This window comes from Somniosus microcephalus, chromosome 3 (assembly GCF_052327205.1).
Source record: "Somniosus microcephalus isolate GS21.2 chromosome 3, FLI_Smic_1.0, whole genome shotgun sequence".
Taxonomy (NCBI): Eukaryota; Metazoa; Chordata; class Chondrichthyes; order Squaliformes; family Somniosidae; genus Somniosus; species Somniosus microcephalus.
In genome coordinates this window covers 316,584,138-316,596,154 of record NC_140989.1, presented here as the reverse complement: position 1 = coordinate 316,596,154, position 12,017 = coordinate 316,584,138, and the positions used below count along the sequence as shown (strand labels likewise).

General features: G+C 41.2%; 1 protein-coding gene across 4 annotated transcripts in view; it reads right to left on the bottom strand.

The window, feature by feature from the left end:
• The window catches only part of pik3r3b (phosphoinositide-3-kinase, regulatory subunit 3b (gamma)), a 735,099-nt gene that overhangs the window by 600,687 nt on the left and 122,395 nt on the right, over nucleotides 1-12,017 (bottom strand). The window lies entirely within an intron of this gene.

Genomic DNA, 12,017 nt, shown 5'->3' with positions numbered 1-12,017 from the left:
AAACGGGTCTTTTTCCGAGTGGCAGGCAGTGACTAGTGGGGTACCGCAGACCCCAGCTATTCACAATATATATAAATGATCTAGATGAGGGAACTAGATGCAATATCTCCAAGTTTGCAGATGACACAAAGCTGGGTGGGCGTGTGTGCTGTGAGGAGGATGCCGAGAAACTCCAGTATGATTTGGACAGGTTGGGTGATTGGGCAGAAGCATGGCAGATGCAGTATAATGTGGATAAATGCGAGGTTATCCACTTTGGTGGCAAAAACAGGAAGGCAGATTATTATCTGAACGGCAATAGATTGGGAGAAGGGGAAGTGCAACGAGACCTGGGTGTCCTTGTGCACCAGTCACTGAAGGTAAGCATTCAGGTGCAGCAGGCAGTTAAGAAGGCAAATGGTATGTTGGCCTTCGTAGCGAGAGGGTTCGAGTACAAGAACAAGGATGTCTTGCTGCAGTTGTACAGGGCCTTGGTGAGACCACACCTTGAGTACTGTGTGCAGTTTTGGTCACCTTATCTGAGGAAGGATGTTCTTGTCATGGAGGGAGTGCAGCGAAGATTCACCAGACTGATACCTGGGATGGCAGGAATGACGTATGAGGAGAGATTGGGTCAATTGGGCTTATACTCACTGGAGTTTAGAAGAATGAGAGGGGATCTCATTGAAACTTATAAAATTCTAACAGGACTGGACAGGCTGGATGCAGGAAGGATGTTCCCGATGGCTGGGGAGTCCAGAACCAGGGGTCACAGTCTAAGGATAAGGGGTAAGCCATTTAGGACAGAGATGAGGAGGAATTTCTTCACCCAGAGAGTGGTGAACCTGTGGAATTCTCTACCACAGAAGGCAGTGGAGGCCAATTCATTAAATATATTCAAGAAGGAGTTGGATATATTTCTTAAGGCTAAAGGGATCAAGGAATATGGGGAGAAGGCAGGAACACGGTACTGAATTTGGATGAGCAGCCATGATCTCATTGAATGGCGGAGCAGGCTCGAGGGGCCGAATGGCCTACTCCTGCTCCTATCTTCTATGTTTCTATGTAACTACTGGAGTAGACAAAGGGGAACTGGTCGATGTGGTGTATCTGGATTTTCAGAAGGCCTTCGATAAGGTCCCACACAAGAGGTTGGTGAACAAAATTAGGGCACATGGAATTGGGGGTAATATACTAGCATGGACTGAGAATTGGTTAACAAAGAGTAGGGATAAACGCGTGTTTTTCAGGATGGCAGGCTGTGACTAGTGGAGTACCGCAAGGATCGATGCTTGGGTCCCAGCTATTCACAATCTATATCAATGATTTGGATGAGGAGACTAAATGTAACATTTCCAAATTTGCTGATGATACAAAGCTAGGTGACAGTGTCAGTTGCGAAGAGGATGTGAAGAGGCTTCAAGGGGATCTCAACAGGCTCAGTGAATGGGCGAGAACATGGCAGATGGAATATAATGTGGATATATCCACTTTGGTAGAAAAAACAGAAAGGCAGAGTATTTCCTAAATGGTGAAAGATTGGGGAATGCAGATGCTCAAAGGGACCTGGGTGTCATTGAAATTGAATGTGCAGGTACAGAAAGCCATTAGGAAGGCAAATGGTATGCTGGCCTTTCATACAAGAGGATTTGAGTACAGGAGTAAAGAAGTCTTACTCCAATTATATAGGGCTTTGTTGAGACCACACCTGGAGTACTGTGTACAATTTTGGCCTCCTTACCTAAGGAAGGAAATACTTGCCATAGTGGGAGTGCAACGAAGGTTCACGAGATTGATTCCATTGGGATGGCGGGACTGTCATATGAGAAGAGATTGAGTAAACTAGGCCTGTATTCTCTTGAATTCAGAAGAATGAGAGGGGATCTGATTGAAGCATACAAAATTATTACAGGACTTGATAGGATGGATGCTGGGAGAATGTTTCCCTTAGTTGGGGAGTCTAGAACCAGGGGCCACAGCCTCAGGATAAAGGGTAGGCCATTCAGGACTGAGATGAGAAGAAATTTCTTCACACAGAGGTTGGTGAATCTTTGGAATTCTCTACTCCAGAGGGCTGTGGAGGCTCACTCATTGGGTATATTCAAAACAGAAGTCGATAGATTTCTGACTAGTAACGGCATCAAGGGATATGGCGATAAGTGAATGGAGTTGAGGCAGAAGATCAGCCATGATTTCATTGAATGGTGGAGCAGGCTCGAAGGGCCGAATGGCCTGCTCCTGCTCCTATTTCTTATGTTCTTATGTAATAATACCCCACCACACGAGCGGCAACACAAATTAGACTTGTTGTTTTAATGGAATGAAAACACAGGTTAAAGATACTACAAAATGCTATCTGTTTAATTTACATCATTTCATATGTATTACAGGGGCAACCCTGCTCTGAAATATCACAAACTGAAGTGGTACCTCCTTCACAGAAGCAGTTGTTAGAATCACTTCAATCATTGTCACATTTTCTATAATCCCAACAAAATATAATCTAGCCATTGCCTACCCATTCTGCGCTCCCGTATTTTCACTCTTACTCCTTTACTCCTTAAAGTACTCTTGTTACTGGTTCCAACAAGGCCGCTCCCTCTTTTAGCCTCCAACCCCACTTCTTGACATCCGCTGGCGACCTTCAATTCTTTCCACGCCCAGACTAACTCTCCTCCTTTGGCCTCTCACTAAACTCAAGGGATATGGGGATCGGGCGGGAAAGTGGAGTTGAGGGAGAAGATCAGCCATGATCTTATTGAATGGCGGAGCAGGCTCGAGGGGCCAAATGGCCTGCTCCTGCTCTTACTTCTTATGTTCTTATGTTCTTAAATCCTCCCACCCCCACCCCCTCTAATAATACTCTACTTGCTCTTTCTCCATCCCACCAGCCTTTATCGTGCCCCACCGCAAGCCAACTTCCACCTCCTTCCCTACCCCAATCTACCTTCTCCACAACAAGAACAAGAACAACAACTTGTATTTATAAAGCGCCTTTAATGTAGTAAAATGTCCCAAAGGGCTTCACAGGAGTGTTATCAAACAAAATTTGACACCGAGCCACATAAGGAGATATTAAGACAGATGACCAAAAGCTTGTTCTTTTGTATCTTCCCTCTCTGCCCTATTATTGACTCCCATCATCTTAGCTAAGATCTGGTCCAATTATATTCATCCTCTAAAGCACCTTAACTTTTTTTTATTTGTTCCTGGGATGTGGGCATCGCTGGCAAGGCCAGCATTTATTGCCCATCCCTAATTGCCCTTGAGAAGGTGGTGGTGAGCCGCCTTCTTGAACCGTTGAAGTCCGTGTGGTGAAGGTACTCCCATAGTGCTGTTAGGGAGGGAGTTCCAGGATTTTGACCCAGCGACGATGAAGGAACGGCGATATATTTTCAAGTCAGGATGGTGTGTGCCTTGGAGGGGAACTTGGAGCTGGTGGTGTTCTCATGCACCTGCTGCCCTTGTCCTTCTAGGTAGTAGAGGTCGCGGTTTAACACTAAATAATACCACAATATACAAAGTCCCACAACCATATCAAAAAATCACTTAAGACTTCAAGTAAACTACTTTTAACCAGAACCCGAAACTTCTTCAACAAACAGGTAATACCAGTTCAACGCCAGTCCTATTGGCACTCTAATAACTCCTCGTCTTCACTAGATGTTTGTGAGGTGCTGTCGAAGAGGCCTTGGCGAGTTGCAGCAGTGCATCTTGTGGATGGTACACACTGTAGCCATGGTGTGCCAGTGGTGGAGGGAGTGAATGTTTAAGGTGGGGGATGGAGTGCCAATCAAGCAGGCTGCTTTGTCCTGGATGGTGTCGAGCTTCTTGAGTGTTGTTGGAGCTGCACTCATCCAGGCAAGTGGAGAGTATTCCATCACACACCTAACTTGTGCCCTGTAGATGGTGGAAAGGCTTTGGGGAGTCAGGAGGTGAGTCACTCTTGAAGACTGAATTTAGTCTCAAATCCCCATATGCAATTCCACGGGAGATCAACAAGTTTTACACAAAATTTCACTTTGTAGCAAAGAATGTACAATGATAAAACAACCATTTACAAGCCAAAAAAATACTAACACATAGTAACAGAATTCATCAAGTTAGAAATAAAAAGTCAGAATTGTACTTGATAACTAGCCACTCCATGTGTACAGAGTGTTCACAGATGTTACCTGATCTGCTGAGAGCTTCCAGCATTTTCTGAATTTTGTGTCGGATTTCCAGAATTTGCAGTATTTTGCTTTTTATTAATATAATTATGAAGAGTCCATCTTATGCAGAAGGTATACACTGGACAACAATGCTTCATCGCAATGCAGTCGAGTAAGTTACACTGGCAAATCGCAAGTGGCATTACTCCCAATTAACTAACCACTTAGTGACATGCAACAAGCGAGGGACTGAATCACACCACTAAGTGCGCCTTTATAACATTTAGGATTATAAGCCTATGTGGATTATTATATGAAATAATTAACTGTAAAACTTGGGAGTCCAATAATCTGAAACATATCCTTTACCATAAAGCCCATCGTGATTTCAATATTGCCATAAAAAAAAACTTTTATTCATAGTTGGATCTTTTCTTTTCATGATTTCTTCTGCGTTCCAACAACGTTTTTGTGATATCCCATGTGAATTGGAAGCTTGACCTACATTAAATGAGTGTTGTCTAGATAAACAAACAAATAACTTGTATTTATATAGTGCCTTATCACATCCTTAAGATGTCCTAAAGCACTTCACAACCAATTAATTACTTTTTGAAATGCAATGACTGTTGTGTATGCAAAGAGGCAATGATCTGCATTTTTATTTTGAAACCTGGTAAAATTATATCCCAATAATGCAACTGTGTCAGTCAAAACACTGGCATTAAAAAGGTAAAATACTTTTAATATAAAATTAGAAGGCCCCTGTTGGAACCTATATTGCAATAGTTTGTGCTGTAACACATCTGCCTCAGTGCAATCTTTCACAATAGCCAATGTAGCAACTGCAAAATGAAGCTCCCAGAGCATGTTATTCCAGGAATGGAGCCTACCTGATGCTTATGTCACAATCCTCTCTAATGTCAATTGAAACTCCCACTTCCATGCCAAAGCTTTGGATAACTCTTTTGCTTCAAACATTTACTTTCCCCTCAATAACTCTAAATTCTCTATAAAGCCCAAACCTGTCCCAGATTTGGGTTACTGCCCCCATATCCAGCAACTCTCATTCTCCTAAAGTAGATATCAGAAAAAAAAACTGCTGTCTACTAGGCAATCCCTCACTCATCCCTACCCTTCAATTGTTCGGTCACAAAATTCTTATCAATACTATGCTCATTGTTCCTCTGAACTTTCGGTCTTGTTAGAAATATACCATGCTACACATTTGTCAGTGTGTTAAAATCAAGACTCATGACGCTGCCTCCTACCTGATCGCATTCTTTTTGGACTTCAAAGCTCCTCGGGGAGATTTTCAACTTGCCACCCATACATAAAGTTGCAGTTCATTAAAGAAACTGTCCAATTTTCATTTGCATTGATTTGAATGATTTCTATAACGAGCGGCTGATCAGCTACATCAGTTTACGCGTAGGCAGCAAATGTTAAAAATTGACCCCTCACCTCCCTCAGGCTTTCCTTCCTCCTACTTTTAAAACTCACTAAAAGTAGTGACACAGATTAACAAGGCCATAAAAAAAGCAAACCAAGCTCCAGGGTTTATTTCTAGAGGGTTAGAATTGAAAAGTAGTGAAGTTATGCTAAACTTGTATCGAACCTTGGTTAGACCACACTTGGAGTACTGTGTACAATTCTGGTCACCATATTATAAAAAGGATATAGAGGCACTGGAGAGGGTGCAGAGAAGCTTTACAAGGATGATACTAGAAATGTGAGGGTATACCTATCAAGAAAGGATGAACAGGCTGGGTCTCTTTTCTCTTGAAAAGAGTAGGCTGAGGGGTGACCTAATAGAGGTCTTTAAAATTATGAAATGTTTTGATAGTGGATACAGAGAGAATGTTTCCACTTGTGGGGAAGAGCATAACTAGAGGCCATCAATATGAGATAGTCACCAAGAAATCCAATAGGGAATTCAGAAGAAACTTCTTTACCCAAAGAGTGGTGAGGATGTGGAACTCGCTACCACAGGGAGTGGCTGAGGCAAATAGTATAGATGCATTTAAGGGGAGGCTAGATAAGCATATGAGGGAGAAGGGAATAGAGTTATGCCGATAGATTTAGATGAGGAAAGACAGGAGGAGGCTCGAGTGGAGCATAAACGCCGACATGGACTGGTTGGGCCGAATGGCCTATTTCTGTGCCGTATATCCTATGTAATCCTATGTAAACTCATGCTTGGCTTCTCCTAATCACCACTTCCTGATTTATCTCATCTTCTCAACTAATCTTTTCAGTCTTGGCGATGTCCTGCACTATGTGCCTTGGCTTGTCACCTAGGCTTCTCGACAGGAACTGAACAATGCCGCTTTAAATTCATCATGAAATTATTTCAATCAATGATGCTGTTCTGTGCACTCCACACCCTCACCGTATTTTCTCAAAGTGCTTAGAAAAGCAGAATGTGAAAAAAAAACACAACTGTGATAAATGTTTATATTTTGGAAAAGAAGCCCATTCCAATTGAGAAGATAATCACAACAGGAAACATTAAATGGCTCTGCTATCTAACTTGTAGGGAAAACTTTAATAAACAACTTGCCACTGTGTCACTCATGAATTATGATATTGGCCTCAAACATTAGATGAAAATGCAATCTCCAGCACAGGATCTTTTATACACCTCACAGCTGTTAAAAATACCTTTTCATTTCAGTGGCCGACAACAGCAATACAGAACTAATTAGCTGATTATAGCCCGAAGGAAAATTAATAATATCTCTAATTTCAGCTAATTAAATCCTCTGTTCAGTTCCTAAGGCTAATGACCTACTTACAGGACACAATAATATGACAGAACCTTTTACAACCTCTTGAGAAACTGGATTCAAATGACACTCTCAGGACTTCACGGTTTCGACAGGAAATCATTTACGGCAGATTGTCAAAATTGATATATTTTTCAGATGAATTTGAATGTTTTAATGAATTCAATATGGAATGTATTTAATATTGACAGCATTTATATATTACTTGAAATAATATCACAAAGTAATATTACAATTACAAAATAATATTACATGGGTCATTTACAATGTTCAATGCATTGGTCAGACACATCACTCTTCAGGTGGGGAAGAACAATTGCTGCCTCCGACCCCCTTCCAAGACAAAATCAATTTTCATGACACTATTATGTGTTTTGAAAAGTATATATTTTTTTCCTAGTCCAGCATTTGCCAGTTACATTGTGCTCTCTCTGGGCCTAGTGAGATCATGGTGCTCTTGGAGTCTGGCATAAATATTTGTAATATGCTTTTGAAAGATTTCAATGTTTGTAAATGTATGTTATTATGTTCTTGTACGTTATTTAATGACTCCAATCTGATATACCATTCCCACTTCCAATAGGTTGCCTACTTTTGGGATGCAGCTTTGTTTTGCTGTTGCTGAAAATTCATTGAAAACATCGCTAGATGAAAAAAAGACAAGTTACATCGAGTTTGCCTTTCACCATTCTGGTAGGCTCAGAAAACAGACGAGTCCAACATCACCCTGCATATTTCAGCTTTACGCTCCAACACCTTCTGCATCAAAGGAAAGACTTGCATTTGTAAAGTGCCTTATCTCATCCCTCTGAAACATCTTAAAGGGCTTTACAAACTATCAATTAATGTGTACACCATTCCCACCTCCAGTATTCCTTGTTTACAGAAATCCTGATTGAAATAGAAAATGTCTTGGTATTGGTTTATCTTAATCTACAATCATATTTTATCAAGATTTTTTTTTTGCTGTTCGTCACCAAAACAAACAAGATGCTTTTCAAAGCAAGCTTCGGCCAATGAACACAACTGGAAGGATTTCGAATATTTTATATTTGCTCATGACTGAAGTTATTTTCGTTTTAACTGCATAGCGTAGCCAAACCGCAGCATTTACAACCGATTTATAATGGGGCATATAATTGTTTTTTTCTCAAAAGCAATCAGTAGGTGAACCCCAAATGCTACTCACACTGTTTTGTTACACTCTGCTCATATTGGACCTATTGATATTCTTTTAAAACAAAGACATATTACAGAAATCTGGGTGTCTTCTGAGTCAATAGTCTGATCAAAATCTTCTTCAATCTAAATTTCTTCCTATCAATCATTCACTCTAGCTATCCACAAAAATCAAATGATAAAAGAACAGCTGCCCTATAGTTAAAGATGATCTTAATGCAATAAGGGGCTTTGTTGACAGTTTGATCAAGCAATTGATTCACATTGGGAGGTATTGTTTTTCAGTCACTGACTGCAGCTTTTCATCCACCACCCTAATCTGGACATGATCTATCACTGGCTTTTATCTTTTTAAATTTGCAATGTGAGAGGACTACAGAGTGTGTTGGAGTTACACTGCAATGTAGAAACTATCACTGAAGCCCCTCAGCATAATTCCTTGCCTCTGAAGTGTGACTGCCAATACTGCTGTCTGTGGAAGAAGTTGGGCTTCCGAGCATGCAGTTGAATACTGGAGATTAGGGATCACAAAGGATTCCAAAGATGTTATCTGGATAATCGCAGTTCCATATGTGTTATTTCTGAGCACAGTCAGCAGGCCCTGGATATTCAATACCTCAGCAACTCCACACACTAAAGCAACAAAGTACAAGGAGCAAGTGCCACCATCAGAGCTTTATTTACAAAAAGCAAATGGTTTCCAAAAAAAATTACCTTTAAAACATTCCTTTTAATTTCTACCTTTCTGTTGATTAAACAAAAACATTCCAAAAACAATATATGCTGAAATAATCACTGGAAAAACTAGAAAAGTCACTTTCAGAGACTTTGCAGTTACTTTTTTTTATTGCTGCTCAGGTCTATTCTATCCATAAAAAGCAGCATTAATCTAACCCGGCCAATTTGTGCCCTATCAGCCGCCTCCTAATCATAATAAAAGTGATGAAGAAGTTCCTGCTTGATGATGCTCAGTTTGGCTTCTGCCAAAAGTACACAGTTCCAGAACTTAACTGAGCAAGAACTGAATGCAAGATGGAAGGTGACTGTAGCTGTCTCAAAATACAATTGAGTGTGTACCAAGCTCCAGTGGCTGGAGTCATATCTGCCACAAAGGAAGATGGTTGTAGTTGTTGGAGGACAATCATTACAGCCTCAGTATGTCGCTGCAGGAGTTTCTCAGGGAAGTGTACTCGACCAAACCATCTTCAGCTGCTTCATTAATGACCTTCTGTTCATCATAAGGCCAGGAATGGAGCAGTTTGTGGATAATTCCAGTGTTCAGTTTCATTCACAACTCCTCTGATTTCTGAGTCCCCCATCTTGGGGGTCACCACTGACCAAAAGCTTAACTGGACCAGCCATATCATCTCCATGGCTACAGAGCAAGGCAGAGACTGGGTACTCAGTGATGAGTGCAGCATCTCCTCACCCCTCAATGCTTCTCCAACATCTACAAGACTCCAATCAGGAATGCGACTGAATACTGACCTGAATAGATTCATCAACCTTCCAGAAGCCCAAAACCATCCAGTACAAAGCAGTCTGCTCGATTGGTACTCCTGCCACTGGACTCAATATCCACCCCCTCTACAACTAACGCACGGTGGCTTCATAAGAACATAAGAACATAAGAAATAGGAGCAGGAGTAGGCCAATCGGCCCCTTGAGCCTGCTCCGCCATTCAATAAGATCATGGCTGATCTGATCCTAACCGCCAATCTACTATCACAGAACCACCTCCTGAATCTAACAGAATTAGACACACGAAATAGGAGCAGGATCAGGCTACACGGCCCCTGGGCCCGCTCCGCTACCCACAGGGCCATGACCGATCCGAACCTAGACTCATGTCCAAATTCCTGCCCGCTCCCCATAACCCTTTATTCCCTTTACTTCTAGGAAACTGTCTATTTCTGTTTTAAATTTATGTAATGATGTAGCTTCTACAGCTTTTTGGGGCAGCATATTCCATGGACCTACCACCCTCTGAGTGAAGTAGTTCCTCCTCATCTCAGTTTTGAAAGAGCAGCCCCTTATTCTAAGGCTATGCCCCCTAGTTCTAGTTTCACCCATCATCGGGAACATCCTCCCCGCATCCACCTGATCCAACCCCTTCACAATCTTATATGTTTCAATAAGATCGCCTCTCATTCTTCTGAACTCCAATGAGTAGAGTCCCAATCTACTCAACCTCTCCTCATATGTCCATCCCCTCATCCCCGGGATTAACCGAGTGAACCTTCTTTGTACTGACTCGAGAGCAAGTATGTCTTTTCTTAATTATGGACACCAAAACTGTATGCAGTATTCCAGGTGCGGTCTCACCAATACCTTGTACAACTGAAGCAATACCTCCCTATTTTTATATTCTATCCCCCTAGCAATGAAAGCCAACATTCCATTGGCCTTCTTAATCACTTGCTGCACCTACATACTAACCTTTTGAGTTTCGTGCACCAGGACCCCCAGATCCCTTTGTACTTCAGTACTTTCCAGTTTCTTGCCATTAAGATAATAACTTGCTCGACGATTTTTCCTGCCAAAGTGCATAACCTCACACTTTCCAGTATTGTATTCCATCTGCCAAATCTCTGCCCACTTACTCAGTATGTACTAACTCACCAAGCTCACTTCAACAGCACCTCCTAGCCCTGTGACATCTACCACTAAGAAGGACAAGAGCAACAATATAATGGGAACAAATTCATCTTTAATTCCCCTTCAAGTCACACACCATACTGACTTGGACATATAACACTGTTTCTTCATTGTTGGTGTGTCAAAACCATGGAATTCACTACTTAACATCATCATCTACAAGCAATGCAGCAGTCCAAGGTGAAGGCCCACCACCACCTTCTCAGGGCAACTAGGGATCGATAATAAATGTGGCCTTGTGAATCATCCTGTGAAGAAATAAAAAAAATAGTAGGCATTTCTGAATGAGAACAGAGCAAAATTGAAAGGGAATGACATTCTGAGCTGTACCCCCTAGAGCTGGCTATAGAACAACATTAGTAGAGGCTTGAGAGCCGTTATCCACACATCCCCATGTTGGCGATGTAGCACATTTTTAGTTTATCAATAGAGAGGAAAACATGAGCTAATAAAAACCTTTTAAGAATGGGGTTTAGATGGTGATGTTAACTCTTGAAGCATCTGATTGTAGAATTTTCCAAAAAGAATGGAGCAACCAATATGAAATCTCAGATATGTAGCCAAGAGCATGCACCTCAAAGATAACACTTTAATATAGTCAACTTATATCATTAAGAAATGTACCAATTAATTATGTGTTGAAAATTAAGGAAATGAAATAGAATATTGGAGCACAGCTTCCAAAAAGCATTGGCCCCATAGGAACACTTAAGGCATTTGTATTGAATTCCTCTCCGCGTTTTATTAATGCAGCATCAACCTGCTTAAAATTAACATTCGCCCTAAAAAGTACAACTTAGTGTGAGTGCCGTAAAAACACTGTTTGGAAAATATATTGTATCGTTTTTTGCCGCCAGGATACGTCCTTCATATTTGCAGTTGAAAATGAATTTGAAGGTTATAGCTGTCTGAGTGTTCTGCCACATTCCCTTTGTCCGCATCAATTACTGACAAAGCTTTCAATCACTGCCTGTAGCAAATGCCCCATTCTCTACTCATTGACAATTCATTCAAATGTTTTGTCTCATTTCCCATGTCGATGCGAATTCTGTAATAATTTGCTTCATTGTTTGCTGTTTGTACTAAACAAAGGGCTTTTGCTTTAATTTAACTCAAAGAAACTAAGGTGCAACTGAAGGAGAATCACACTCAACTTCCTACTCATTCAGAAGTATTCAGCTTCCTGTTGTAATAGAAATTAATTTAAATTAATTTAAGCAACTTTACATGGATTGTGAATATGCTGCAAAATCAAGGC